This window comes from Mauremys reevesii, linkage group 17 (genome assembly GCF_016161935.1).
Source record: "Mauremys reevesii isolate NIE-2019 linkage group 17, ASM1616193v1, whole genome shotgun sequence".
Taxonomy (NCBI): Eukaryota; Metazoa; Chordata; order Testudines; family Geoemydidae; genus Mauremys; species Mauremys reevesii.
Window position 1 is genome coordinate 9,560,415 of NC_052639.1, and position 27,229 is coordinate 9,587,643.

The following is a 27,229-nucleotide window of genomic DNA, read 5'->3' on the forward strand; positions in this document are numbered from 1 at the left end:
TATTAAATGTTTGTAAATAAATTCAGGCAAAGAAATTATTAGATTGCAATCATTTGGCTATGAACAATTTTGTTGAATTAGCTAAAGAATGTATACAGTGCTGTGTAAATGAAAATTTATTAGGCTCTAAGGCACTATAAGTGGTGATGTTTTCTTTCAGTGTTTAAAAGCAGGAGTTAAAAGTAAAAAGCAAGCCAGAAAGCATCTGTATTAATGCAAATTATCTAACTGATAAGGTAAAAGCCACTGAAACCTGGGCTGCCTATAAAACATATACAAGAAAATATGGGGTAATTCCCCTGTTTTGCCTAAAATCAACAAGGGTATTTGTATATTTTAAGCAATAATTGACTGCCCAAAAGGGGTAGACCTCTGTTTTTGTCTTTCAGATAATCAAAGAAAACTAATGCCAGCTAAACAGCATACAACATACCATGATTTACTGGCAGAGTAAAAATTATGTTTTGTGTTCTTTGTTCTGTCTTGTGGTGTCTGTCTCAAGTGGCCAGAATGTGTTTAATATTTTCATGGGATGGTCTGGTTTGACATAAAGCAGAAGGCTTGAATTGAAATGCAGATATTTGTTTTGTTCAACTTAAAATACAAAGTGTTTGGATACATCAGAAAAATGTAATATACTAAAGTCTTATGTATTTTCTTAAGTAAAAGAAAAAAAAACTGCATTGGCCAAATTGCATACTAACAGTCTTTGGAAGCAAGGACATAAAAAGTTAACCCACTCCCCATATTGTACATGGGATCCTTCTGGCTACCTCAGATTTCTAGCCAGAGGGCTGGGGATGGTGGGAAGCTATTGAACTAGAGCTTGTATTAAATGAACTCATCAAAGTGGGTGTGCTTGTCCTGGCTTGTTGTTCCAAAGCTCTGTAATAAGGTTATTTTAGTAGAAGGATACATGTGGCATACATTAAATAATAAGACTAATGTACTGTATAACAGCAATGTGTATGTGTTCATTGTTAACAAAAGGTGTATAAGTACAAAGTAAAAGTTTCCTTTGTAGGTTAAAAAGGAAGCCAAAAAGGGGAAAAGGAAAAAGAACGAGTTAAATGAGAAAAACTTTAACTAGCAAGCTCAGTCCAAAAAAAAAAAAAAATACACTGACTTCGTTCAAGGACACTTGGCTAACAACCAGAAAAGGGGGGCTGTACAATCTGCAAAGACACTAATGCAATGTGTTAGGTTTCCTTTTTACACAGGTAAAGACGCACTACCCGAAGACCCTAGCAGCCCTGCCACTCCATGGAACCTGGAGACCGGATCAATGTACAGGTCCACCAACAAAAGACTGCTTTGGCTCCACGCTGGAAAGGCCCTTATTGAGTCCTGCTGATTACCAACACCGCTGTGAAGTGCCAAAGACTGACTGCTTGGGCCCATGATTCTCACTGCAAAAAGACCCGTCCACATAAGGAGAACTCTCCTATATGATTAGCTATTCCTTCTTCTAGCTTCACTGTGCCTTCTGGACAGCAGGGAAAAAGGACAAGGTGACGTGCTAGCTAACCTCTCCCTTGTCCGCTGACAGACCTACTGTGCCTTTGAACTTTTCTAGAAGAATCAAAAACCATTACAGGCTGGTGTATTCCTAATCCCTCCTGTAGAATGCTGAACTACAACTGTTTGGGGAAAGAAGAAAAAAACCACTCACTCCACTGACATTGCCAAAGTCCAGGAATTCCTGACTAAAAAGGACATTGAGAACTGACCCTGGTGAAGAAACCCGAGGAATTATACACTGGCAGAAAAAAACTTGTGGGACCCATGTTTGGGAATGTGGAATTACTTGGATTTTGGGGTTTATTCTACAGGCTGCGCCCTGTGTTTTGGATAAATCCTTTAGTATGTATTGCCCTTCCTAATTGGATTTTAAATGACATTGTCTTTATCCAGTTTTCAAATCACTTTTACATACCCAGATTGCTCACAAGGGGCTGCCATTAGCTTAGCACAACAAAAGCCTGGGTTATTTCCTCTGGAGAAAGGGAATTGACCAGATCCCTGTGGGCTGGGGCCAATAGTGTTGCAGTCATCTGAATTATTTTTCAAAGCCAAGAATATGCTAAGAAATTGGGCCAACTAGAAAAGGCCACTAGCCTTATTTTTGAAGACAGAGATGGTATTAAATATCACTAAGACTGGGAAGGCATTGCAGTGGGATCTAGTATGTTTAGAAATCCAGGATTTCCTGAATGACCAGCTGATGGCCATTTGGAGTAATCTTGAGTACCAGACTTGGCCCACTGCCCTTACAGACACATCTGAAGTACCATCTGATCTGTGGTCATGGAAACATATTCGGACACTTTCTGGATGAAAGTGTGTACATTTACAGTGCTCCTTCCAAGCATATGGACCGGTTAGGGTGGGTGTGGCTCCCACATACCGAATCCTGCCGGGTCCATGGGGAGGATGCATATGGGACTAAATTATTCACTGAGACATCTGGGAAATTAAACCATTAGGTATACCTACCTGAGTTATAGTCAGTGCCCCAATCCCTTAGTTGTTCAATGAACAAGGTTCCACTCTTTTGTCCATGCATTCATTCCTGGGTTGGGGTGACTAAGCTTAAAAGAGCAGTTGTAAATATTTCTGCAGAGCTTCATTGCTTTTTGGCCTCAAAGTGTGAGAAAACTCAGCCAAAAGGTTTGGTGAGTATTCTCAAAGGGGGGAGTTGTTGGAAAATCATAGTGCTAATGAAGCCTTTTTGTATTAGGCCTGAGTGAACCAAAGTTATGCTATGCTTGCCCAAACCGTGTTGGAAAGCTTACAGAACTTATTAGACTGAAGGCCGTGTATCTACCTAAGTCAGCTATTTCGCTTATCAGTTTTGTTTGGCTCCCCAAGTGTATGCAGCTGCGTTCACATGTATGCATCCAAAGTATCTAGTACAAAGGGTCAACGGATGTATCTTGTGTCCCCTTCAGAATGACAAATGTATCCTCAACAGCTGTATGTATCTTGTAGCCCCCACAAAATGATATATGTATCCTGCATATCCAATTATCCCCTAACAGATGCATGTACAGGTTCTACAGGTCAACCAAATGACGTAGACAAACGTAGGCTAAGTTGTTTGTTTCGGGGTATAAAGGTAGGCCCATCTGGCCATGTAAGGTGTGTCTCTTTCTCTGGCACTAGCCGAGAGGAACACCCGCTCAGCTGATCGATCAATAAAGGGTGTGGTACTCGTCTTCCTGTCTCCGTGCCTCCTTGGTGTAATTAGGTAAGCTCCAGGGGGAAACGAGCCCTTTTGGCTAACAGTACCCAGCCTCTGTAGCAGGAATGCAGGGCAGGTGAGTTCACGGCAGGCATGGTGGGATACTGGTGGAGGCCAGTTATGGTGATATAATGACCAGCAGCATTTACACTGACAATTTGTCACTTTAAGTTTGCTGCACAAAGCTCTAGGCCTCTTGCCGAGGTGGTTTTATTTTGTCACCAAAACAGGGCAATTTTGTCACCAGACGTGGTATTGCAGTGTGTGCACCAGCCACAAGCTGCCGACCGAGGGAGCGTTGTGTGTTTTTCACACACCTGAGCAATATAATTCTGCTGAAATAACTTTGTAGTGCAGACCTGGCCAAAGAGTCTCACACACACACACACACACACACACACACACACACACACACACACACACACAGAGCTTGCAAGGAAAACCTCACCTGCTCCTCTGCTTTGCAGAATCCAAACACAAGCAAAGCTTGTCAGGCCCCAGTGGGGATGGCAGGGAGTCAGGTGTGGGCAGACACTGTGCTGTTGCCACAGGCAGGCACCATGGCTTAGCTGGCTAAAGCACCTGTCTTGTAAACAGCAGATCCTGGGTTCAACTCCCAGTGGTGCCTTGTTGCTTAACTTTTAGGGCACCTGGTATTGGCTACTGACAGAGGACAAAACACAGAGCTAGATGGGCCTTTGGTCCAGCCCAGTGTGGCTGTTTAAATTGGGATTGAGGAGAAGGGTGAAGAGGAGCAGGCTCTGGGTGGGAGTGAGGCGCAGTGAGCATAACACGGGTTGTGGGTTGGGATTGAGGGGCACTGGGAAAAGAGGGGACATGGGTTTAGGCTGAAGAGCATCTTCATTTGGGGATCCAGCAGGACAGGGGAAGGCAGCAGGTGATTCTAATTCCTTAGGAATATTCTGTGTGTTCGTGTGTGTGTGTGTGTGTGTGTGTGTGTGTGTGCGCGCGCGCGCAGGGGAGGAACATGCTCTATGCCCAGAGGCCTTTATTCCTCCAGGCTGCAAGGACAGAGGGGATGTCAGGAAGTTGCCCCTTGAAACCCACACACAAAAAGGCCCTTCTGAGGAAAGAGAAAATCCTGAAGAGAAAAAGTAACATCAAAGAGGACTCCAGCAAGACAGCTTAAAACCTTGGTGAGTAGTTTATCACCTGACCAGGGACTTGAACCCTGGACCCTCAGATTAAAAGTCTGATGCTCTGCCCACTGAGCTAGTCAGGCTCAGAAACCAAAAGAGCAAGTTGGTGCAGAGGAGAAACTAGTCAAGAAAACAAGAACAGGAAACAATATGGGAAACCTGCTGCTCTCTCTGGCCTGGTCAACACTACGAGTTTATATCGAATTGAGCAGCGTTAAATCACATTAACCCTGCACCCGTCCACACAACCAAGCCCTTTATATCAATATAAAAGGCTCTTAATACCGGTATCTGTACTCCTCCCCGACGAGGGGAGTAGCGCTGAAATCGATATTGCCATGTTGGATTAGGGTTAGTGTGGCCGCAATTCAACGGTATTGGCCTCCAGGCGCCATCCCACAGTGCACCATTGTGACCGCTCTGGACAGCAATCTGAACTCGGATGCACTGGCTAGGTAGACAGAAAAAGCTCTGCGCACTTTTGAATTTCATTTCCTGTTTGCCCAGCATGGGGCGCTGATCAGCACAGGTGACCATGCAGTCCCAGAATCCAAAAAGAGCTCCAGCATGGACCGTACGGGAGATACTGAAGCTGATCTCTGTATGGGGAGATGAATCTGTTCGATCAGAACTCCGTTCCAAAAGATGAAATGCCAAAACATTTGAAAAAATCTCCAAGGCTATGATGGACAGAGGCCACAGCAGGGACTCAACACAGTGCTGAAACTTAAAGAGCTGAGACAAGCGTACCAGAAAGCCAAAGAATGAAATGGACGCTCACGGAGGGAGGGGCGACTGATGACTGTAGCTATCCCACAGTTCCCGCACTCTCCGAAAATCATTAGCATTCTTGGCTGAGTTCCCAAAGCCTGAAAGGTCAAAAACATTGTTGTGGGTGGTTCCGGGTATGTGTCATTCCCCGCCCCCCATGAAAGCCGAGGGATAAAAATCATTTCTCACCCTTTTTCAATGTCACCGTATGTCTACTGGATGCTGCTGGCAGACGCAGTGCTGCAGCGCTACACAGCAGCATCCCCTTCCCTTCCCTTCCGGATGGCAGACGGTACAGTAGGACTGGTATCGGTCATCATCGTCCCATGAGAGTTCCTGGCTGGCCTCGGTGAGATCAGCCAGAGGTGCCTGGGCAAAAATGGGACTGACTCCCAGGTCATTCTCTTCTTTAAGCGTCTGTCAGCACCATCCAGTAGACATACAGTGACAGTGAAAAAAGACTGAATGGTTGCCGTGCTATGGCGTCTGCCCGGGCAATCCAGGGAAAAGGGCACGAAATGATTGTCTGCCATTGCTTTCACGGAGGGAGGATTGAGTGACAACATTTACCCAGAATCACCCGCGACACTGTTTTTACCCCATCAGGCACTGGGATCTCAACCCAGAATTACAATGGGCAGGGGAGACTGCGGGACCTATGGGATAGCTATGGGATAGCTACCCACAATGCAACACTCTGGAAATCGATGCTAGCCTCGGTACATGGACGCACACCACCAAATTAATGTGCTTAGTGGGGCCGCGTGCACTCGACTTTATACAATCTGTTTCCAAAAACCAGTTTCTGTAAAATCGGAATAATCCCGTAGTGTAGACATACCCTGTGGTTAACAACTTTGGTGGCTAATTGAAAGGCTGATGGTTCAAACCCAAGTGAAGATGGAGGAGGGTTTTTTTAGCGATGAGAATCCAGTACATTTTAACAGGCAGAAAATCTCCTCAATGCTGCTCTAGCCTCATCAGGGAAGCATAAGTTGCACCTTTGCCAGATGCATTGGTGGTATAGTGGTGAGCATAGCTGCTTTCCAAGCAGTTGACCTGGGTTCAATTCCCAGCCAATGCAAAGTTGTGATGTTTTCTCCCCTGGGAATTGGTTTAATTTCAGTCACATTGTATCAGTTTAGCAATGGAACGAGAGAATCAATGTCCTTTAGGTCATTCAACACACAATGGAGGAAGAAAGGAGCGGGCCTACACAATGAGCTGTTGGAGTTATCCTGGTATTACAATGTTTGGTTTATTTTTTAAAAAAACATCCTTTACTTCCCTCTCCCTTTTAGACTCAGAGCCTTTAAGGTCAGAAGGGACCAGTGTGATCATCTAGTCCGACCTGCTGCACCTTGCAGGCCAAAAGACCCCACCCACCCACTCCTGTAATAGACCCGGGAGGGGAGGCAGCTCTGTGCACTGCCCCTACCCCAGGCAGCACATGGAGGCCCTCTGCTCCCCTCCCCATGGGTGTGCAGAGATGTGCCAGCAGCACTGAGGTGGCTCCCAGCCCACTCTGCCTCTGTCCCTCCTTGCCACTCCCAGAAATGGCCGGCATGTCCCAGCATCCCCTGGGGTGGGGGGAGTGTCTCCATTCATTGCCCCTGCCCCGAGGACCGACTCCGCAGCGCCCATTGGCCAAGTCACGCAGAAGAGCCGGCCGCCAAAGGCCAACCTCCAAGGGCAGAGGAGACCAAACCACAAGGCTTCAAAAGGTGACTGGCCAAGATCCTCTAGCTTTCCCCTGCTGATGCCAAGGCTTTTTCCCAGCTCATTTCACCACCCACGATCTTGCAGGGGTTGAGTTTATCACAGGTGTTACCCAAAATTGGGCCAGCTAGTAAGCTAATGACCCACCAGAGTTTGGCAGAAAGCAGCACGTTTATTATACTGACAGCTAAGCTCAAAAGAAGAAGCGGGGGGCAGCGGGGGTGACACACTCACACTTGCATACTCACGCTCCCAGGACAGGCACAGCACTGGAGATGTCAGGATTCTGCAAGGTAAGGCAGTCCGGGCAAAGGGCATTCACTGGAGGTACAAGCTTGTGAGTGCTCTCCTGAGCACAGGGCCCCTTCCCCTTTTAAGGGCCTGCACCTCATGGCCTGCGACTAGAGATGACTTGGCTGCATCTGGTTGGTCACACTCCACCTTGGGCAGTGTCCATGCTCTGGGTGTGTGAGTGCTGCCTAATTAGCATCCCAGACACCTTGTCTACCTGGGAGCTCTTCTGCTCTTCACCCAGAACATTCATCCCACGAGCATTCGAGGAGGGAGCGGGAAGGGAAAAGCCACTTCACAGGCCTTCAGAGAGGGAGAGGAGACAAAAGTGGGAGCAGGGGAAGTATAACAGACCTTTTGAGCATAGAAATCACTGCTGCTCCTACAACAGCAGGGACAGGCCAGGAGGAGCTGGGAAAATTAAGCCATCCTATTTCTGCCTGGTTTCAGGCCAGAGACCTTTTGCATGTTAGGCAAATGTGATAACCACTACGCTACAGAAACTCTGTGCCAGGGTTCTGCCCCTCCCTTCATAAGAACATAAGAATGGCCATACAGGGTCAGCCCAAAGGTCCATCCAACCCCACATCCTATCTGCCAACAGTGGCCAATGCCAGGTGCCCCAGAGGGACTGAACTTAACAGGTAATGATCAAGTGATCTCTCTCCTGCCATCCATCTCCACCCTCTGACAAACACAGGCTAGGGATACCATTCCTTACCCATCCTGGCTAATAGCCATTCATGGACTTAACCTCCATTAATTTGTCTGCAAAAAGAAAGAGGAGTACTTGTGGCACCTTAGAGACTAACAAATTTATTTGAGCATAAGCTTTTGTGGGCTAAAACCCACTTCATCAGATGCATGCAGTGGAAAATGCAGCAGGAAGATATATATATATATAGAGAACATGAAAAAATGGGTGTTGCCATACACACTATAACGAGAGTGAGCAGTTAAGGTGAGCTATTATCAGCAGGAGAAAAAAACCTTTTGTAGTGATTATTGGGATGGCCCATTTGCAACAGTTGACAGGAAGGTGTGAGTAACAGTAGGGGGACAAATAAACATGTGGAAATAGTTTGACTTTGTGTAATGACCCATCCACTCCCAGTCTTTATTCAAGCCTAATTTAATGGTGTCCAGTTTGCAAATTAATTCCAATTCAGCAGTCTCTCGTGGGAGTCTGGTTTTGAAGATTATTTGTTGTAATATTGCGACTTTTAGGTCTATCATCGAGTGACCAGGGAGATTGATGTGTTCTCCAACTGGTTTTTGAATGTTATAATTCTTGACATGTGATTTGTGTCCATTTATTCTTTTACGTAGCGACTGTCTGGTTTGTCCAATGTACATGGCAGAGGGGCATTGCTGGCACATAATAGCATATATCACATTGGTAGATGTGCAGGTGAATGAGCCTCTGATAGTGTGGCTGATGTGATTAGGTCCGATGATGATGTCCCCTGAATAGATATGTGGATAGAGTTGGCAACAGGCTTGGTTGCAAGGATAGGTTCCTGGGTTAGTGTTTCTGTTGTTTGGTTGCTGGTAAGTATTTGCTTCAGGTTGTGGGGCTGTCTGTAAGCAAGGACTGGCCTGTCTCCCAAGATCTGTGAGAGTGAGGGATCGTCCTTCAGGATAGGTTGTAGATCATTGATGATGCGCTGGAGAGGGTTTTGTTGGGGGGCTGAAGGTGACGGCTAGTGGGGTTCTGTTACTTTCTTTGTTGGGCCTGTCCTGTAGTAGGTGACTTCTGGGTACTCTTCTGGCTCTGTCAATCTGTTTCTTCACTTCAGCTGGTGGGTAGTGTACTTGTAAGAATGCTCGATAGAGATCTTGTAGGTGTTTGTCTCTTTCTGAGGGGTTGGAGCATATGTGGTTGTATCTTAGAGCTTGGCTGTAGACAATGGATTGTGTGATGTGGTCTGGGTGAAAGCTGGAGGCATGTAGGTAAGTATAGCGGTCAGTATGTTTCTGGTATAGGGTGGTTTTTATGTGACCATCGCTTATTAGCACAGTAGTGTCCAGGAAGTGGATCTCTTGTGTGGACTGGTCCAGGCTGAGGTTGATGGTGGGATGGAAATTGTTGAAATCATGGTGGAATTCCTCAGGGGTTTTCTTTTCCATGGGTCCAGATGATGAAGATGTCATCAGTGTAGCGCAAGTAGAGTAGGGGCATTAGGGGATGAGAGCTGAGGAAGCGTTGTTCTAAGTCAGCCATAGAAATGTTGGCATACTGTGGGGCCATGCGGGTACCCATAGCAGTGCCGCTGACTTGAAGGTATACATTGTCCCCAAATGTGAAATAGTTATGGGTGAGGACAAAGTCACAAAGTTCAGCCACCAAGTTTGCCATGACTGTGATAAACTCAGGACAGACAGTTGCCAGAGGGGGGGGGGAGGAGTCAGTCCCAGAGGGTTAAAAGGCCCTCCTCCTTATCAACTGAGAGGCAACTACAGGTCAAGCAGGTTCAGCTGAGAAAGGGTTACCAAGGTAGCAAATTAGAATCAGCTGAGGGGAGCTACCTGAGGGTAATTAGGATCAGCTGGTTCCAACTTGGAGCTGCCTGAGACCTTTTTAAACCCCTTCCTGGGAGGAAGGAAAGGGGGGAAAAGCAGAGAGAGAAGGAGCCTGGCTACTAGGAGTGTTGAAGCAGCAAGCCTCCCCAGGCAGAGCGGCAGGACACTCTACTACAAGGCAGGGTAAAAATACTTTAATTAAGACTGGTGAGAAGACAGGGAACAGACTTCCCCTGAGTCCTAAGGGGGACTGCATTACCCTAGCCGGTCTCACCAGAGCTAAAAACCGCAGAGACTGGGAGACTGAGACGGGACTTTGCCACAGACATTATCGGGGATACTTTTCCTGATGGCTTTGTGGAAGCCAGTAAATAATTAACAAGGTTTTGAAGAGATCTTAATGAATGTTAGTTAGCATGAGTTAGGTTAACTGTGACCCTGGTGACGTGAGGAAGCAAGATAATGTAAGACAGAGTGAATTGTGTGAAAGTTATTACGACCTTGCAATGTGCAGTCTTGCAGTCTTGTTTTTCTAGTGAGATAGGAGGAAAGCTTATGTATAAACAATATGTATTTGTTGTTTTTTACTGTCTGTATTATTGCTAGAAATTGTCTGTAAAAGGTATAAAGGCTTGCTGTGATTGTTTGAGAGTTGAGAGACCTGTCCAGGACCCTGTGTCCTATGGCACTCTCTCCCTCCATGGTAATTACTGGAGAAATAATAAAGTATTTGATTTTGCTGCATCCAAACAAAAAGTGAGCTGAGTTTTTCTTCGACAATTTGGGGGCTCGTCCGGGATGGCAACGCCCACGGACCCACAGACAACTACTACGGATCATTCCCCTTCGAACCCCATGGCACCACATGAGAGGTATGAGACCTTTTGAAATCTCTATTGGGGTATCGGAGGAGGACTTTCCGTGAGGACGTCTGTCTCTCTGTTGGGCTCACGCCATCTGAACTTATTGACTGTGCAGCAGGATCAGATGCAAAGTGGTATTGGGGAGAGGCCCCAATAAGGTTAGTTTATTGCAGTACTGGGAACTGCTGAGTTGTAAGCAAAGAAATGCATAAGGTAATGCATAAGGTAATGCAAAGGTAAATGCATTAGAATGCACCGGTGCTGAGGGGTTTTTTACCGCCTCAAGAGGGGTTGTCATACCGCCTCATGGTATTGGTCCGGACCAGGTAAAGATGCATCATGGTTTAAAAAAAAAAAAAAGATAAAAAGGTTGAAAAAGGGTTAAAAAAAAAAAAAAAAAAAGACAGAAAAAGAAAAAGGAAGAAAAAGAGGCCTTGGTGTGTGTGTGTGTACACCAGTGTGAGTGGCTGTTATCGGGCTAGCCCAGTAACTAGTGGATCTTTAGGAGATCCGACCCACGGTGGGCTGACTCAGCCTGGCATAGTCCGGCGAGGAAGCTGCCTGGGTCTAGGAGTGTGTGAACCCATCTTCCCTCCCCTTTCCTTGTGAGTCTCTCCTGTGTGAGTGGAAAATGGGTAAGGGACTGTCTAAATATTCCACCTTACCCCCTAAGGGTACCCCAGCATATTACATGTACGTACATTATGGTCCTAAAACCTGCAGGTATTTAAATGATTGGAATCTGTATACGCGTGAAAATTCATTTAAACAATGCCCATTAGAAGGTACCTTCAATCTAGATAAGATCATATATCTCAGTGGAGCTTTATTCACAAAGAAAAACCTCTGTTACAGTGTGAGCAATTTGTCTAGGAACGGGTTAATTTGAAATTCGGCTTAGCCCTGAGATAAGGGAGAAGTTGTTTTGTCTTCAAGGTCATGAATTAGTGTGGACTATGCTAAGTGCTAAGTAAAACTGCTTCAGCTCCAACTGGTTGAGGAAAAAAAAAAAAGGCAAACCAAAAAAGCAGTATAAGTTACAAAACTGAGATTGCATTTGCAAAGCTTAACGGTTCAGTGAGATCCAACAGTTTTTGCAACCCTGAAGCCAGACAGGCAGCTGACCTGAACTGAAAGAGACGCCGCAGGAGATTCCAGGGTGTAAAAGAACAGCCATCCCAAGAGTGGCAGCATGTTGGAAATGCTGGACAAGCTGTATACAGGATAATCTCCGTCCACCTATTTCCCTTCTCTGAACATTATACACAGACATACCAGTCTGGATATGTGTAAGTATTAAAGTGGCTTAAGGCTTGGGGCATTCATATTTTTCCCGAGTGATGTGGGAGCATTCCCAACACTCTCCATTGTTGTTTTATTATTTTTAATGAAGCTTTAAAATTTGATTATATGCTCTGTCAGTTTGATCACCTGACATAAGGGATAATTGGTAACAGAAATTTGTCACAGTTTGGTGAGCAATAGAGAATTGGAAAGCACTGTAGAATTTACACCATCTATCTGTTTTACCCTTGTTAGTTTATGTTTGCTTTGTTTGGTACTGTTGGTGTTTTGTGTTAAGAATAGCATGATTATAGGTGAGCTCTAATAGAATAAGGAAACACTATTTGGTTTTGGTGCACTATTTAGCTTTGGCTCTGTTTTGTTTAACCGGTTACTGATGTTTTTCTGCTCTGTTCATTTGGGCGTTAGGTGTGTGAGCGGAACTGAACTTCTCGTTCGTAATTCCTCAGGGTGGAAGCCATGTGTGCGATGAAGCTCTGGGGTTGTCCTGAAATTTTACAGTCCCGCCCCCCCATAGCGGACAATATAATAGAAGTAGAAAAATTTGGCTTAGACTGTAATTTTCTTTGTTTTTTGTGTAATTTTCTTTTCTGTTTAAGTGTCAGCACACAAATGGGTGGGTCTCTGGGTATGCCCCCAAAGGGGTTTGGATTATGTGTTAAGTGAATGGCCATGTATTTTTGCCCAGGTGGCAAGCCTTACTAGGAAGGACTCAGGTAGTCTTGTGAGTAGAAATGTTTTGGGGACAAGACCAGAAGGGTGGGGCTAGGTGCGTAGCCCACCCTCCTAGCTAAGAACTGGTTGTGGAACAAGCTAGTGTCCATGGACGGGACGATTCAGCGAGGAAAAAAGGATCGGGCCCAAGCGGGAGGGCAACAGACAGAGAGATTTGGAAACTTTTGAGGGTGTAGTGGAAAGAAGGAGTAAGTGAATATAAGCATGAGGATTTCAAATACTCAGAAGGATATTTGGAATGGTGATTTGCATTGGTAAAGTGGCTGTTGGAAGGAGAAAGCAATTGATTTATAATGGAAAATGAAAAATTGACTCTGTGTTTGCTGGGGGGAACAGCACTTGAACTTTGTGAAAAAGCTGAAGAGAACAGTTTTTTGGTGTCTTTGACATGTTTGTGAATGAATTCAGGCAAAGAAATTATTAGATTGCACTCATTTGGCTATGAACAATTTTGTTAAATCAGTTGAAGAATGTATACAGTGCTATGTAATGACATTGTATTAGGCCCTACAGGCACTATAAGTGGTGATGTTTTCTTTCAGTGTTTAAAAGCAGGAGTTAAAAGAAATAAAAACCAAGCCGGAGAGCATCTGTGTTAATGCAAATTAACTAACTGATAAGGTAGAGGCCGCTGAACCAGGGCTGTCTAAGAAGCACATACGAGAAAATATGGGGTAATTCCTCTGTTTTGCCTAGAATCAACAAGAGTATTTGTATATTTTAAGTATTTAACTGCCCCGAAGGGGTGGACCTCTGTTTTTGTCTTTCAGATAATCAAAGAACATTAATGCCAGCTACACAGCATTCAACATACTATGATTTACTGGCAGTCACAATTATGTTCTGTGTTCTGTGTTCTGTTTTGTGGTGTTTTGCCAAAAAAATTGTTGTGTTTAATATTTTCATGAGATGGTCTGATTTGACATCAAGCGAAAATGTTGCATTGCAATGCAGATACTTGTTTTGTTCAACTTAGAGTACAAAGTGTTTAGTTATATCAGAAAAATGTGATATACTACAGTCTAATACATTTTCTTAAGTAAGAGAAAGAAACTACATTGGCCAAATCTTTAATTGAGAATTGTTGTTAAAATTTGCATACTGACAGTCTTTGGAAGCGAGGACATGAAAAGTTAACCCACTCCCCATATTGTACAAGGGATCCTTCTGGCTACCTCAGACTTTTAGCCAGAGGGCTGGGGATGGTGGATAGCTATTGGACTAGAAGTTATATTAAGTGAACTTCTCAAAGTGGGTGTGCTTGTCCTGGCTTGTTCTTCCAAAGTTCTGTAATAAGATTATTTTAGTGAAAGGGTATATGTGGCATACATTGAATGATAATACTTCTGTACTGTATAACAGTACTGTTTATGTGTTCATGGTATGAAAAAGGTGTATAATTGAAGAGTAAAAGTTTCCTTTGTAGGTTAAATGAAGAAAAAAAAAAAAAAAGCCAAGTAGAGAATGGCTAACATGCGCTGGCCCCAGTCAAGGACACCGCTTGGCTGCCTACCAAGGGAAGGGGGGGGGGAAAACTGGTTGTTGCAGTTACACGAGATTGGTGTGCAGCGGCCAGCCCACTCTCCTCCTTGGGGAATTTTTGTGAATATTCAGATTGATTTTATTTCGATGTCTACATGTTGTGGTTCTGGATATGTATTTGTTTTAGTTGATGTATTTACCAATTGGGTTAAAGCTTTTCCCTGCAGGAAAGCAGGTGTCAGGACTGTTGTGACATTTTGCTTAAAGATTTTGTGCCACGTTTTGGCATCCCTGTGACTATCAACAGTGATCGTGGAATTCATTTTTACTGGACAGATTGTACAGGAGTTATGTGCAACTCACTGCCCTCACCACCCAGAATCTGCTGGGACAGTGGAACGCCAGACCGGGATTTTAAAGAATAAACTGGCCCAGATTTGTGCTGAAACGAACTTAAGGTGGCCAGATGCCCTTCTTTTGGCACTGAGGTGTATGAGAACCATTCCCAATCGAACGACTGGACTCAGCCCTCATGAAATTTGACAGGACACCCCATGTTGACTACTAACTGCACCCCCGCTGACCCCAGCTCAGATGGACATTCATTTGCTGGATAACATAATGCTTAAATATTGTCAGGCACTAATGAAATGTGTTAAGTCTTTTTATACACAGGTGATGGAAGCACTACCAAAGGATCCTGTGCAACCTTGCCACTCGTTGGAACCAGGAGCCTGGGTCTACATAAAGATCCATCAGCGAAAGACTGCCTTGGCTCCATGCTGGAAAGGCCCTTTCCCAGTCCTGCTGACTACCGACACCGCTGTGAAGTGCCACAAACTGACTGCTTGGACCCAGGATTCTCACTGCAAAAAGACCCCTCCACATCAGAAGAATTTTCCTATTGATGATTAGCCTATTCTTTCTTCTAGTTCTACTGTGCTTCTGGACAGCGGGGAAAGAGCTCCCTTGACCACTGACAGACCAACTGTGCCTTTAGACTTTTCTAGAAAAGAGCACAGCTATTACAGGGTGATATGTGCTGGAAACCTCTCCCTGTAGGATGCTAAACCTCGATTGTTTAGGGAAAGAAGAAGACACACTCACTCCACTGACATTGCCAAAGTCCAGGAATTCCTGACTGAAAAGGACACTGAGAACTGACCCTGGTGAAGAAACAAAGAATTACATACTGGCAGGAAGAAATTTGGGACCCATGCTTGGGACTGTGGTATTATTTGGATTTTGGGGTTTATTCTACAGGCTGTGCCCTGTGTTTTGGATAAATCCTTCAGTATGTATTTCCCTCCTAATTGGATTTTACCTGACATTGCCCTTATCCAGTTTTCTACATACCCAGATTGCTCACAAGGGGCTACCATTAGATTAGCACAACAAAAGGCCTGGGTTATTTCCTCTGGACAAAAAGGAATTGACCAGATCCCTGTGGGCTGGGTTATTTCATCTGGCCAATAGTGTAGTAGCCATTTGGACTGTTCTTCCAGGCCAAGAACGTGATAAGAAATTGGGGCAACTACAAAAGGCCACTAGTCTTATTTTTGAAGCTCAGCTATCTTCAGTACAGGCTGGAGTTGCTGAGTTACATGTGATTTCCACCCTTAGTTCTATGACCCAGAAGTTACTGACAGAGATGGTATTGAATATCACTGAGGCTGGGAAGGCATTGCAGTGGGATCTGGACTAGACTTGGCCCACTGCCCTTACAGACGTCAGGAGTACCCTCTGATCTGTGGTCATGAAGACATACTTGGACACTTTCTGGATGGAAGTGTGGACATTCACAGTGCTCCTTCCAAGCATATGGACCGGTTAGGGTGGGTGTGGGCTCCCACATACCGAATCCTGCTGGGTCCATGGGGAGGATGCCTGTGGGACTGTAATTGTTTACCGAGACATCTGGGGAAATTAGACCACCTGGTATCTCCAACTGATTTCTAGACAGTACCCCTAGAATGACACCTGACATTTTGGATGAGAATAGAGAGTCAATGGACATTTTGGCCGTTAGAACCACCACAGCTCAGTGTATCTATAAACTGAAGCTAGGGGAAGTTGTCACTGTTTATGACAATATTTGTTGAGAGGGTGGAGGTCAAGGAACTACCCTGACGGGACACCCATTTTTTTTCAACCTAATGATAGCTGTGTATGCGTTAATGCCACCACTTTACAAGATATACATATTGATCTTACCACTGCTGCAGGCAATTATATCATTTACTGGCCTGCAGATAGAATATTGTAAGTAGCTCTTGGATTTTAGGTATATTTTGATTGGACTAGAATAATGCCTGATCAGTTTCAAAATTTGCTTTCATTGTTACCAAAGGTTCAAAGAATCTCTGAATTGCAAGGGCAAATTCCCATGCTTTAGAATATATATCAAGATGGAAGGAATGCCTATCATACAGCTTATAGAGTGTTTATTTTATGTACTAGGTATGATGTTTTGTGCTTTGTGTTCGCAATTGTACAACAGCCCCATTATATTATTCCTATGGGATTGTTATTGTTTGTAATGTTGTTAGTTAATTTAGGATTATATTGTTGTTGTTGTTGTTGTAAATATTGTAAGAATAGCAATACCTTTCATGTTCATGCTAATTATGCATTGTCATTACGTCCCATGATGGTTGACATGTTTGCTGTGGAATCTGAAGTCCATGGTTTCATGCGAATTGAGATTTGAAATTGTTTGTTGTACTAGAAGTACAAAAGGGGGGAGTGTGGAAGCCAGTAAATAATTAACAAGGTTTTGAAGAGATCTTAATGAATGTTAGTTAGCATGAGTTAGGTTAACTGTGACCCTGGTGACGTGAGGAAGCAAGATAATGTAAGACAGAGTGAATTGTGTGAAAGTTATTACGACCTTGCAATGTGCAGTCTTGCAGTCTTGTTTTTCTAGTGAGATAGGAGGAAAGCTTATGTATAAACAATATGTATTTGTTGTTTTTTACTGTCTGTATTATTGCTAGAAATTGTCTGTAAAAGGTATAAAGGCTTGCTGTGATTGTTTGAGAGTTGAGAGACCTGTCCAGGACCCTGTGTCCTATGGCACTCTCTCCCTCCATGGTAATTACTGGAGAAATAATAAAGTATTTGATTTTGCTGCATCCAAACAAAAAGTGAGAACTGAGTTTTTCTTCGACAGCTTGTAGTTCATCTTTGTGTAGAACGTTGGTGTAGAGGCCTTCCACATCCATAGTGGCCAGGATGGTGTTTTCTGGAAGATCACCAATGGATTGTAGTTTTCTCGGGAAGTCAGTGGTGTCTCGAAGATAGCTGGGAGTGCTGGGAGTGTAGGGCCTGAGGAGGGAGTCTACACAGCCAGACAATCCTGCTGTCAGAGTGCCATTGCCTGAGATGATGGGGCATCCATTGTCTCGAGCGGTGCCAGAGCCTGACACAGTGCCCCGGGCCGCCTTTGCTCTGCACATGCCGGCCATGCACATTTGCAAATACTTTAAAGCTCCTGTCAGTAAGTTCTGGGGACAGTTGCTCACCTTCAGAGGAAGCTCCTTAAAATTGGCCTGTCTCACCCAGTGGTACATTGACCTCTGTTCAGACTGAGCCGAAAGGGGTGGGGGGCTCGCTGCTGTGGCTGCCGCTGCTGTGAGGGTGGCCACTGTTGCAGATGAAGCCGTCCTGGAAGCACCTTCCACCTAGCCACCCACTGAAAATCCTGTAGGATGTAAGGTGGGAATAGAAGAACACAGGGGGGGTGGGGGCCTTCCTAATCTCCTCCCCCATCCGCCACTATCGGCCATCCCATACCCGGTGCTGCACCCAGTGGGGTAAAAAAAATACGGCCATATCGGAAGAGTCAGTTGGGTTCTTTATGGTTGCCCCACCATTCCCCTCGGGCCTGACCTGCCCTCCAGCTCAGCCACCCACTGAAAATTGAAAAACAAAAAAGTAGAGCCGTACAAGGCTTCAAAGCCCACCAGGCCCAACCACCATTTCTAATACAGCAGAAAAGCCGCACTTCTCCTGACTAGGTGGGGACGTCCTATGGCCCCAAAAGAAGTGGAAGGTCATCGTGTTCGGTCTCAGCAGCATTCGTGGAGCAGGGGGAAACACATGGCTGAGGTTAATGACAAGGTCCCCTTACGCCACCGGCTGAGCCACTCCTCACAGGCCAGCAACCATTTCTCCCAGTTCGCGTTCCCCACCTCGTCCCCAACCGAACGCTAGAAGGCCCAGCCATCAACCTGCAAACTCTTGCTGCCCTCCTCTTCCACCCTGACTGATAGGGGGGAGTATTGAGCCTCCCTCCCTTAGGCCCTTCAGCATCCCTGGGGAACACCAACACCGCCCAAGTGACTTTGGGCCAGTAGGTCAACCAATAGGGCTGCCTCCCAGGCCAGGCTGCAGCCCAGCTTCAGGCCTGAGAGGAAATGGAGCTCGCATCCCTCCCTACAGGACTCCAGGCACGGCCAGGCTTCTGGATCAAACGTCCCCTCTTGTGCTCAAGTCACAACAGCTAGAGGGCAAAAGACAGGTTTTCATGGCCTTTGAGAGAGCAAGACAGAGCCTTGGAAGACCCAGCAGGGTTTGTGGCACAGGAATTGTCCTCAGATCCCACCGAGACTTCAGCTCAGATTGCAGGATTCAAAGTCCCGAGTGCTGGCCCTTACACCATGGGACCAATAGGGAACCCCCAGACCTCTGCTGAGCTCTGGTGTGGATGACCCTGTGGGGGCAGCCCTGCCTTTGCTCACCAAGTTGGCCTGCAGCAGTTGGCTGCAGCTCCCAGAGGCCTTTCTTAAACCAGCCTGAGAGGCCAGTGGGCATGTGAGGAAGTTGCCCCTTCAGTCCCAGGCAGTACATGGCCATTCCTAGTGAAAAGCCAAGTCCTGGGGGAAAAGGTGATGTCAAATAACATCTTGGAGAGATGCCTTCTTTCCTTTTGCAGGGAACTGTTCCCTTTTTACCTGACCAGGGACTTGAACCCTCAGATTAAAAGTCTGATGCTTCACCAACTGAGCTAGTCAGGCTTACACATAAAAGAAGCAAATTTCGTGCAGAAGAGAAACTAGTCATGAAAATGAGGGCAGGAAACAATACAGAAAACCTACTACTCTCGCTCTCTTAGCAGTCCTAGCCCCCAACCTGCTCCTCCATCTGGTGCCTTGAGGCCTTATTCTTTTTTCAGTTAAATATCAAATCCAGGAGAAAACACAGTTATACAAACCAAAACGAAATCACAAACAGAAATGTCATTGGAAATACAGAAATAAAAAAGGAAAATGCAATTCCCATCACTTTATCGTGTCAGGGCCATTCCTGTATCGAGAGCACCCGCGAAGGTCCCTGTGTGCTTACAAGAAACCTGGAGGAACTCATACCACAGCCTGAACATGAAACTCAACTGCTCCCAGGTGCTGCAGTAAAACCCTTTCCCAGCTGTGACGTTGCACTCCATAGGATTTTATGAAAATATGCTAATGAGTGTGAATATAAAGTGACTGGACTATGCTTCATGCAAAAGGTCTCTTGTAAGGTATCATTACAAAGCTTATAATCTACTGTGTGTGTTCATCCTATTTGTATGAACCGATCATTCTTGCATCTGAAACTAGAAATATGAACTATAACTCTGAGGTCCTATCATAGAATCATAGAATCTCAGGGGTGGAAGGGACCTCAGGAGGGATCTAGTCCAACCCCCTGCTCAAAGCAGGACCAAACCCAACTAAATCATCCCAGCCAGGGCTTTGTCAAGCCTGACCTTAAAAACCTCTAAGGAAGGAGATTCCACCACCTCCCTAGGTAACCCATTCCAGTGCTTCACCACCCTACTAGTGAAAAAGTTTTTCCTAATATCCAACCTAAACCTCCCCCTCTGCAACTTGAGACCATTACTCCTTGTTCTGTCATCTTCTACCACTGAGAACAGTCTAGATCCATCCTCTTTAGAACCCCCTTTCAGGTAGTTGAAAGCAGCTATCAAATCCCCCCTCATTCTTCTCTTCTGCAGACTAAACAATCCCAGTTCCCTCAGCCTCTCCTCATAAGTCATGTGCTCCAGCCCCCTAATCATTTTTGTTGCCCTCCGCTGGACTCTCTCCAATTTATCCACATCCTTCTTGTAGTGTGGGGCCCAAAACTGGACACAGTACTCCAAATGAGGCCTCACCAGTGCTGAGTAGAGGGGAATGATCACATCCCTTGATCTGCTGGAAATGCCCCTACTTATACAACCCAAAATGCCATTAGCCTTCTTGGCAACAAGGGCACACTGTTGACTCATATTCAGCTTTTCATCCACCGTAACCCCTAGGTCCTTTTCTGCAGGTCCTGTTGTAATGATGCAAAGTGTGGGCCATTAATAGTGGTTTGGACTCTTGATGGCTCCTATTAACCAGGACAATTGACTGGAGATGGCTCTGTCCTGCACCATCTGTGAGTCAGGCCAGGAAGAATGAAGGCTTGGGGGTCTCACAGGACATGTGACCATGTCACCTGGTACAGGAATCCATCTTAAACCTGGGGCTCTTCCCCAAGAGAGAGACAAAGAATTCCTGCCTTGTACCAAAGCTGTATAAGGGGGTGGAACTGAACAAACATGGCTGCAGTCATGAGACATCCCCTAGCTACCACCTGAGCTGGAACACGGACTATACGAGGTGAAAAGATTGGACCCAGACATAAAATAAGTCTAGTCTGCAAAAGAAGCTTATTGGAAGATCTCTGAGGGTGAGATTTGATCTGTATTGAGTTTCATACTGTATTAGGCTTGGGCTTGCATATTTTTGTTTTATTTTGCTCTGTGAAAAATACAAGGTCCATAGAGAAGGAAAAGAAAATGCCCTAGAAAAGTCTGTGTGTGTGTGTGTGTGTGTGTGAGATGGGTGGGAGGGTGTCTAGAAACCACTCTCCTCTAGTTTCTTTTCTCTCATTTCCTGTAGAAAATCTGAAGCAGGGAGCAAAAACCATTGCCTTCTCTGAGGCTTGAATGCAGGACCTTCAGATTATGAGACTGACACACTGCCAACAGCGCTAAGAAGGCTTAGAAAAGTTTTAGGCTCAGTGTATATAGGACCCTCCTACAGCAGTGACTGGGGCAGGGAAGGAGCCAGAGATGTGCTGGAAGAAGCAGGGAGCTCTGATGACCAGAGACTTTTCGTGGCAGCTTTCACAGCAGCAAAGAAATCAATTCATGCTGCCAATGAACAATCTACTGGAACTAATGGCAGCACAGTGCTTCACCACCCTACTAGTGAAAAAGTTTTTCCTAATATCCAACCTAAACCTCCCCCTCTGCAACTTGAGACCATTACTCCTTGTTCTGTCATCTTCTACCACTGAGAACAGTCTAGATCCATCCTCTTTAGAACCCCCTTTCAGGTAGTTGAAAGCAGCTATCAAATCCCCCCTCATTCTTCTCTTCTGCAGACTAAACAATCCCAGTTCCCTCAGCCTCTCCTCATAAGTCATGTGCTCCAGCCCCCTAATCATTTTTGTTGCCCTCCGCTGGACTCTCTCCAATTTATCCACATCCTTCTTGTAGTGTGGGGCCCAAAACTGGACACAGTACTCCAAATGAGGCCTCACCAGTGCTGAGTAGAGGGGAATGATCACATCCCTTGATCTGCTGGAAATGCCCCTACTTATACAACCCAAAATGCCATTAGCCTTCTTGGCAACAAGGGCACACTGTTGACTCATATTCAGCTTTTCATCCACCGTAACCCCTAGGTCCTTTTCTGCAGGTCCTGTTGTAATGATGCAAAGTGTGGGCCATTAATAGTGGTTTGGACTCTTGATGGCTCCTATTAACCAGGACAATTGACTGGAGATGGCTCTGTCCTGCACCATCTGTGAGTCAGGCCAGGAAGAATGAAGGCTTGGGGGTCTCACAGGACATGTGACCATGTCACCTGGTACAGGAATCCATCTTAAACCTGGGGCTCTTCCCCAAGAGAGAGACAAAGAATTCCTGCCTTGTACCAAAGCTGTATAAGGGGGTGGAACTGAACAAACATGGCTGCAGTCATGAGACATCCCCTAGCTACCACCTGAGCTGGAACACGGACTATACGAGGTGAAAAGATTGGACCCAGACATAAAATAAGTCTAGTCTGCAAAAGAAGCTTATTGGAAGATCTCTGAGGGTGAGATTTGATCTGTATTGAGTTTCATACTGTATTAGGCTTGGGCTTGCATATTTTTGTTTTATTTTGCTCTGTGAAAAATACAAGGTCCATAGAGAAGGAAAAGAAAATGCCCTAGAAAAGTCTGTGTGTGTGTGTGTGTGTGTGTGTGAGATGGGTGGGAGGGTGTCTAGAAACCACTCTCCTCTAGTTTCTTTTCTCTCATTTCCTGTAGAAAATCTGAAGCAGGGAGCTAAACCCACTGCCTTCTCTGAGGCTTGAACTCAGGACCTTCAGATTATGAGACTGACACACTGCCAACAGCGCTAAGAAGGCTTAGAAAAGTTTTAGGCTCAGTGTATATAGGACCCTCCTACAGCAGTGACTGGGGCAGGGAAGGAGCCAGAGATGTGCTGGAAGAAGCAGGGAGCTCTGATGACCAGAGACTTTTCGTGGCAGCTTTCACAGCAGCAAAGAAATCAATTCATGCTGCCAATGAACAATCTACTGGAACTAATGGCAGCACAGGGGGGATGTTTCCAAGCTATGCACCTACTTCCACATTTTAGAACTTACTCTCCTTTTCCTAGTAGGGCACTTTCCATGCAAATTAAGCAAAGCAAGTTGGGGAAACTACACAGGTAATAAAAACCAGTGCTCCAAATAAGGCTTGAATTCATAACCCCAGCAGTAGCCCCCTCTGCGCTAACCAATTGCACCAGTGCAGGTGCTTCTCAGGCCTTGGCTACACTTGCAAATTTGCAGCGCTGCAGCAGGGTGTGAAAACACACCCTCTCCCAGCGCTGTCCGTTATTCCCCACAGGGAGGTGGAGTACGGACAGCGCTGGGAGAGCTCTCTCCCAGCGCTGGGGCTTTGACTACACTTAGCGCTTCAAAGCGCTGCCGTGGCAGCGCTTTGAAGTGCAAGTGTAGCCAAAGCCTTAGGCAAAGCTGGGAAGCAGGCAGTTATCAGTCTCTGTGATTCACACCTTTGCCTGGTAATTGAAAGGTTGATGCATCAAACCTAACTCAAGATGCGGCTTTTCAGCCATGAGACTCCAGGACATTTTGACAGAAAGAAAATCTCCTCTGTTTTGGGTTAGCCCCATTTGACTCCTTCTGCTCGTCTTCTCCCCCTCCCTCCAGTCTCTTTCCTTCCCCATTGGGGCCATGCAGAGAGGAGCCCCAGTCAGTCTCTGTCACAGAGTCTGTATCCCATAAAGGGAGGGAGGGAGGGGTTGCTCCAAAACATTGATAATGGGGGTGGGAGAGGTGGGCATGGTTAGGGGAGAAAGGATGGAGAACTAACAGTGGGACCCAGAGAGATTCCCCCAGATTGGGGAGATCCCCTGCTGCCCCCATCAGCCAGCTGTGGGAAGAACAACTTGGGATTCCTTGGGGAAGCCACCTTTAAAAACACAAGTGTAACAAGCTAGTTACATTTTAATAAGACCAAAGCCTCCTCAATCCCAGGGTCACAATCACTGGAATGATTTTGCCTTGATATTTTACCGGCCGCAGACACAAAGCGAGTCAAATTACAGTTTCCGTTCAGACTCAGTGCACACACAAGAATCCGGAGGCTTTTAATTCCTTAGGTTCTGCTGCCATTTCATTTCTGTCCTGTTCCAAGATTTATCATTGTGCAAAGCAACGTTAGGCCCTTGGGAGTGTCCCCCTCAGTGCTGCCTGCCACCCCTGGGCAATTTAAAAGGACCCAGGGACCCCCGCCACCACCGCCAGCAGCACAAGGGGACTAAGGCAGTTTCCTGCCCGCCCTCACTCCATGTGGCACGTCACTCCCGGAAACGGCTGGCACCTCCCTGGTGTGGGGGAGGTCTCCGTACGCTGCCCCGCCCCGAGAGCCAACTCTGCCAGCTGTGGCAATGGGAGCTGCGGGGGTGAAGTCTGCGGGCAGCCATGCACAGAGACACCCTGGCCCTCCCGCTTAGGGGCTGCTGCCAGAGGAGGGTGCAGGTTGCTTTTGGGAGATGCCCAAGGTAAATGCTGCACCCCTCACCCTCTCCTGCACCCCCAACCCCAACCCAGACCCCACACCTGCACCCAAACTCCCTCCAAGAGCTTGCCCCCTGCACACCCTCCTGCAGCACAACCCCCTGACTGAGCCCAGGCCCTGCACCCAAACTCTCCCAGAGCCCAGCCCCTCTCCCTCCCACACCCAAACTCCCTCCCAGAGCCTTAGGCACGTGTGTGTGGGGGGTGGGGCAGGACTTGGTCCCATTCTGGGCACCACCAAAAATTGTACAAACCTGCCGCCCCGTCCAGCCCAACCTTCTGCTGACGCACCTCAGCCCACACCCGTGCAGGGTTTGAAGCTTCCATTGCTTAAATTCCAGGACACTGAGGGATTTCAGCTCCCCTTTGCCCACAGGGAACCTTCACCCCACTCCCAGCCAGTTTCTTGTCCATGGGATCACTGTAGGGGGGCTGGGTCCCGCTGGGTCTTTTCTCTCTCTGTGACAGGCCAGGGTGCAATAACTGGGGCATCTGAGCACCCAGGACCTTCTGTGGGGCTGCCATTCCCCTTCCCCTTCTGTGGTCTCATCAGTCATTGACTCCAGCCTCTGTTCTAACCATCGTCAGCACCATCCCAAGCAAACTGCACTCGCCTCAAAAAGACAGTGTCCCCTGTTGGGTGTAAATCACTGACCTCTCTCCTCCCTGAGCACTGACTGCCCCTCTGTTTCCTGGCCTCTCAGTCTGTGCAGATGGGACCTTTCCCTCCAGTGCTGGAGGATTCGCCCTTCTCATCTACCCTTGTCCCAAGCAGCACAGCAGGTGGGAATCTTAAATGTACCAAGGTGACTTAGGAGCAGAAACCACCCCCCAGACCTTCCATGCAATTGGCACTTGCCCCTCACTGAGCAGGATTGAAACTGGTGCAGGGAGACTGCTGGGCCACATCCCCTCTGGGCATGAGCAAAGCACCAGGGTGAAAAACTGAACTTGGAGATGCTGGGGATTGAACCCAGGGCCTCATACATGCAAAGCATGTGCTCTACCACTGAGCTACATCCCCAGATGGTTTAGGTGGGCTATGGGCTACACTCAGAGCCCTCCTGTTTCCACTGCATCCAGTGACCTATAAGCCTCATGAGAAGCCCATTCCCCTCTCTGAGGGCCATTCCTGCTCTCCTGGAGGTTAATTGTTCATAGGGGTCACTTTGCAGCAGGGCCAGATTCGATGTGTGGGGCAGAGAGAGTTTGTGCCCTGGACTCAGGGTGCAGAGATACGCTCAGCCCTCTCCCCTGCATTGGGTGGGGGGTGCTGCCACCCCGTGCTGCAAGGTCATGGTGGGGGACGCTGTGAGCAGCTCAACACCTCACCCTGGCGGCAGAAGCGGGGTGGGGAGCTCCAGATGTTTCCACCTGCCTGTAAAGTCCAGCTTTCCCCATCACATTCACTGCAGTGCAATTGGGTCACTGTTTCCATGGCTGAACAGCAAAGAATCACTCCCAGTTTCCCTTCTATCGGCAGCCGGATTAGCCTGTGTCAGTGATTAATGAGGTGGATCTTGTGGTAGATTGTTATTCATTCCCCACCTTGACAATTCACACAGTCCCTTTCCTACTCAAATCCCCAGCACCTCGGTGATCCTGGTAGCGGGGGTTGGGTCCTGAGATTTTCAGGGTCCTTTTTCCCCTCCACCTGGAGTGAACTCAGCTTTTCCCCCATCCCAGACAATCCATGAAATAACAACAGGGGCATAAAGAAAGAGGGGAGGGAACATCTCACAGCCAGGGCTGGATGTGCCCAGGGGCCCCTGCTTGTCCATTGTTTCCATGGAATTTGGCCCCCTGCTTTGCACAAGGGACAGAGAAAGATCTTGCTGTTCCTGTGTCTGTGCAAGGAAAATTGTGCTTCCCTAGGAAAGAGAGGTGGGAAATGGCCCCATGGTGGGACAATATCCTCAGGATTAAGACCTAAAGACTCAGGCTGAGACCTGATAGAACTGCACTCATCTGGGATTTAACAAATTGTCTTCCATGGAGCAGGGCCAGATCCAGCGTTTTTGCAGCCCCAAGCAGAGGGAAAAAAAAAAAAAGCTGCAATCAGCAGCAAGTCCTTCCCTCCAAGAGGGCCAAACTGCTGCTGAAGCCTCCCCTTTCCATTGACCACCCCAGGCACCTGCTTGCTGCTCTGGTGCCAGCCCTGCCATGGAGACACTGGGAAGATGGGGAAATCAGGAAACACTATGAAATTGTTTACATTGCAAGTGAAGAATAACTGAAGCATTTTTCGTTTAAAGTCACTTTTCCCTGACTGGGAATTGAACCCAGGCCTTGGCAGTGAAAATGCCAAATCCTAACCACTAGACCACCAGGGAGCTGATGTTATTTTTCTTCTCTCTTATGCTACACTTTCTTAGGCTACTTTCTATCCACTTTCTGAAATTGCTCCATTGTCCATTCCCTGAGGGGCTGGGAGCAGAAAGTGCAGGAATCCCTGTACTCAGGGTCACAACCTGAGCCCAACCCAAGCCACTGAAACAAACTCAAATCATGCTTCCTCCAGCAGGATCACAGAGCCACACAAAAAAACCCCCATGAGGAACAATCCTCCTCTGCCTTCATTTACCCCATCACAACCCTCTCAGCAGCTGACTCTTGCGGGAAGGACACTGAGCTGATAGGAGCTCTGGCATAGAGACCAAGGGAGGGGTGTTGCTCCCCCTGGGTGTGAGCTGATCACATTCTGACTCTGTGTAACGGGGCTCTGAGCTTTGCCATCTTGTGAGTTCTGAGTGCTGAGCCCCCCGGACCCTTCTGCTGGGAGCATGGGGATTGCACAACAGCTGCAAGCCCTTTTCCCCTTCTCTTGTCTTCCTCGGCTTCCCCAGACCTTCCCCACAAATGGTTCTATCAGGCGCTGGAGGGAGCTAAGGAGCTGCAGGTTTCCCTCACCTACCTCTTAAGGCAAACAGTGATTCCCTTCTCTGACACTCCTGGGTCAGGCTTCTTTTGAGTTTTTCCCCAGGGGACCTGATTCCCTGTGAA

The 27,229-nt window shown here is 46.8% G+C and overlaps 6 non-coding genes and 1 pseudogene across 6 annotated transcripts; 3 read left to right on the forward strand and 4 right to left on the reverse strand.

Moving 5' to 3' along the window:
- LOC120384957 overlaps positions 1-27,229 on the forward strand; it is a 394,265-nt pseudogene that overhangs the window by 24,917 nt on the left and 342,119 nt on the right.
- On the forward strand, positions 3,799-3,872 carry TRNAT-UGU. The gene has a single exon. It is a non-coding gene; the product is annotated as a tRNA-Thr (tRNA).
- Positions 4,415-4,487, reverse strand: TRNAK-UUU. Its single transcript has one exon. It is a non-coding gene; the product is annotated as a tRNA-Lys (tRNA).
- TRNAG-UCC lies at positions 6,188-6,259 on the forward strand. The gene has a single exon. It is a non-coding gene; the product is annotated as a tRNA-Gly (tRNA).
- TRNAM-CAU lies at positions 22,474-22,546 on the reverse strand. Its single transcript has one exon. It is a non-coding gene; the product is annotated as a tRNA-Met (tRNA).
- On the reverse strand, positions 25,179-25,250 carry TRNAA-UGC. The gene has a single exon. It is a non-coding gene; the product is annotated as a tRNA-Ala (tRNA).
- Positions 26,488-26,559, reverse strand: TRNAE-UUC. Its single transcript has one exon. It is a non-coding gene; the product is annotated as a tRNA-Glu (tRNA).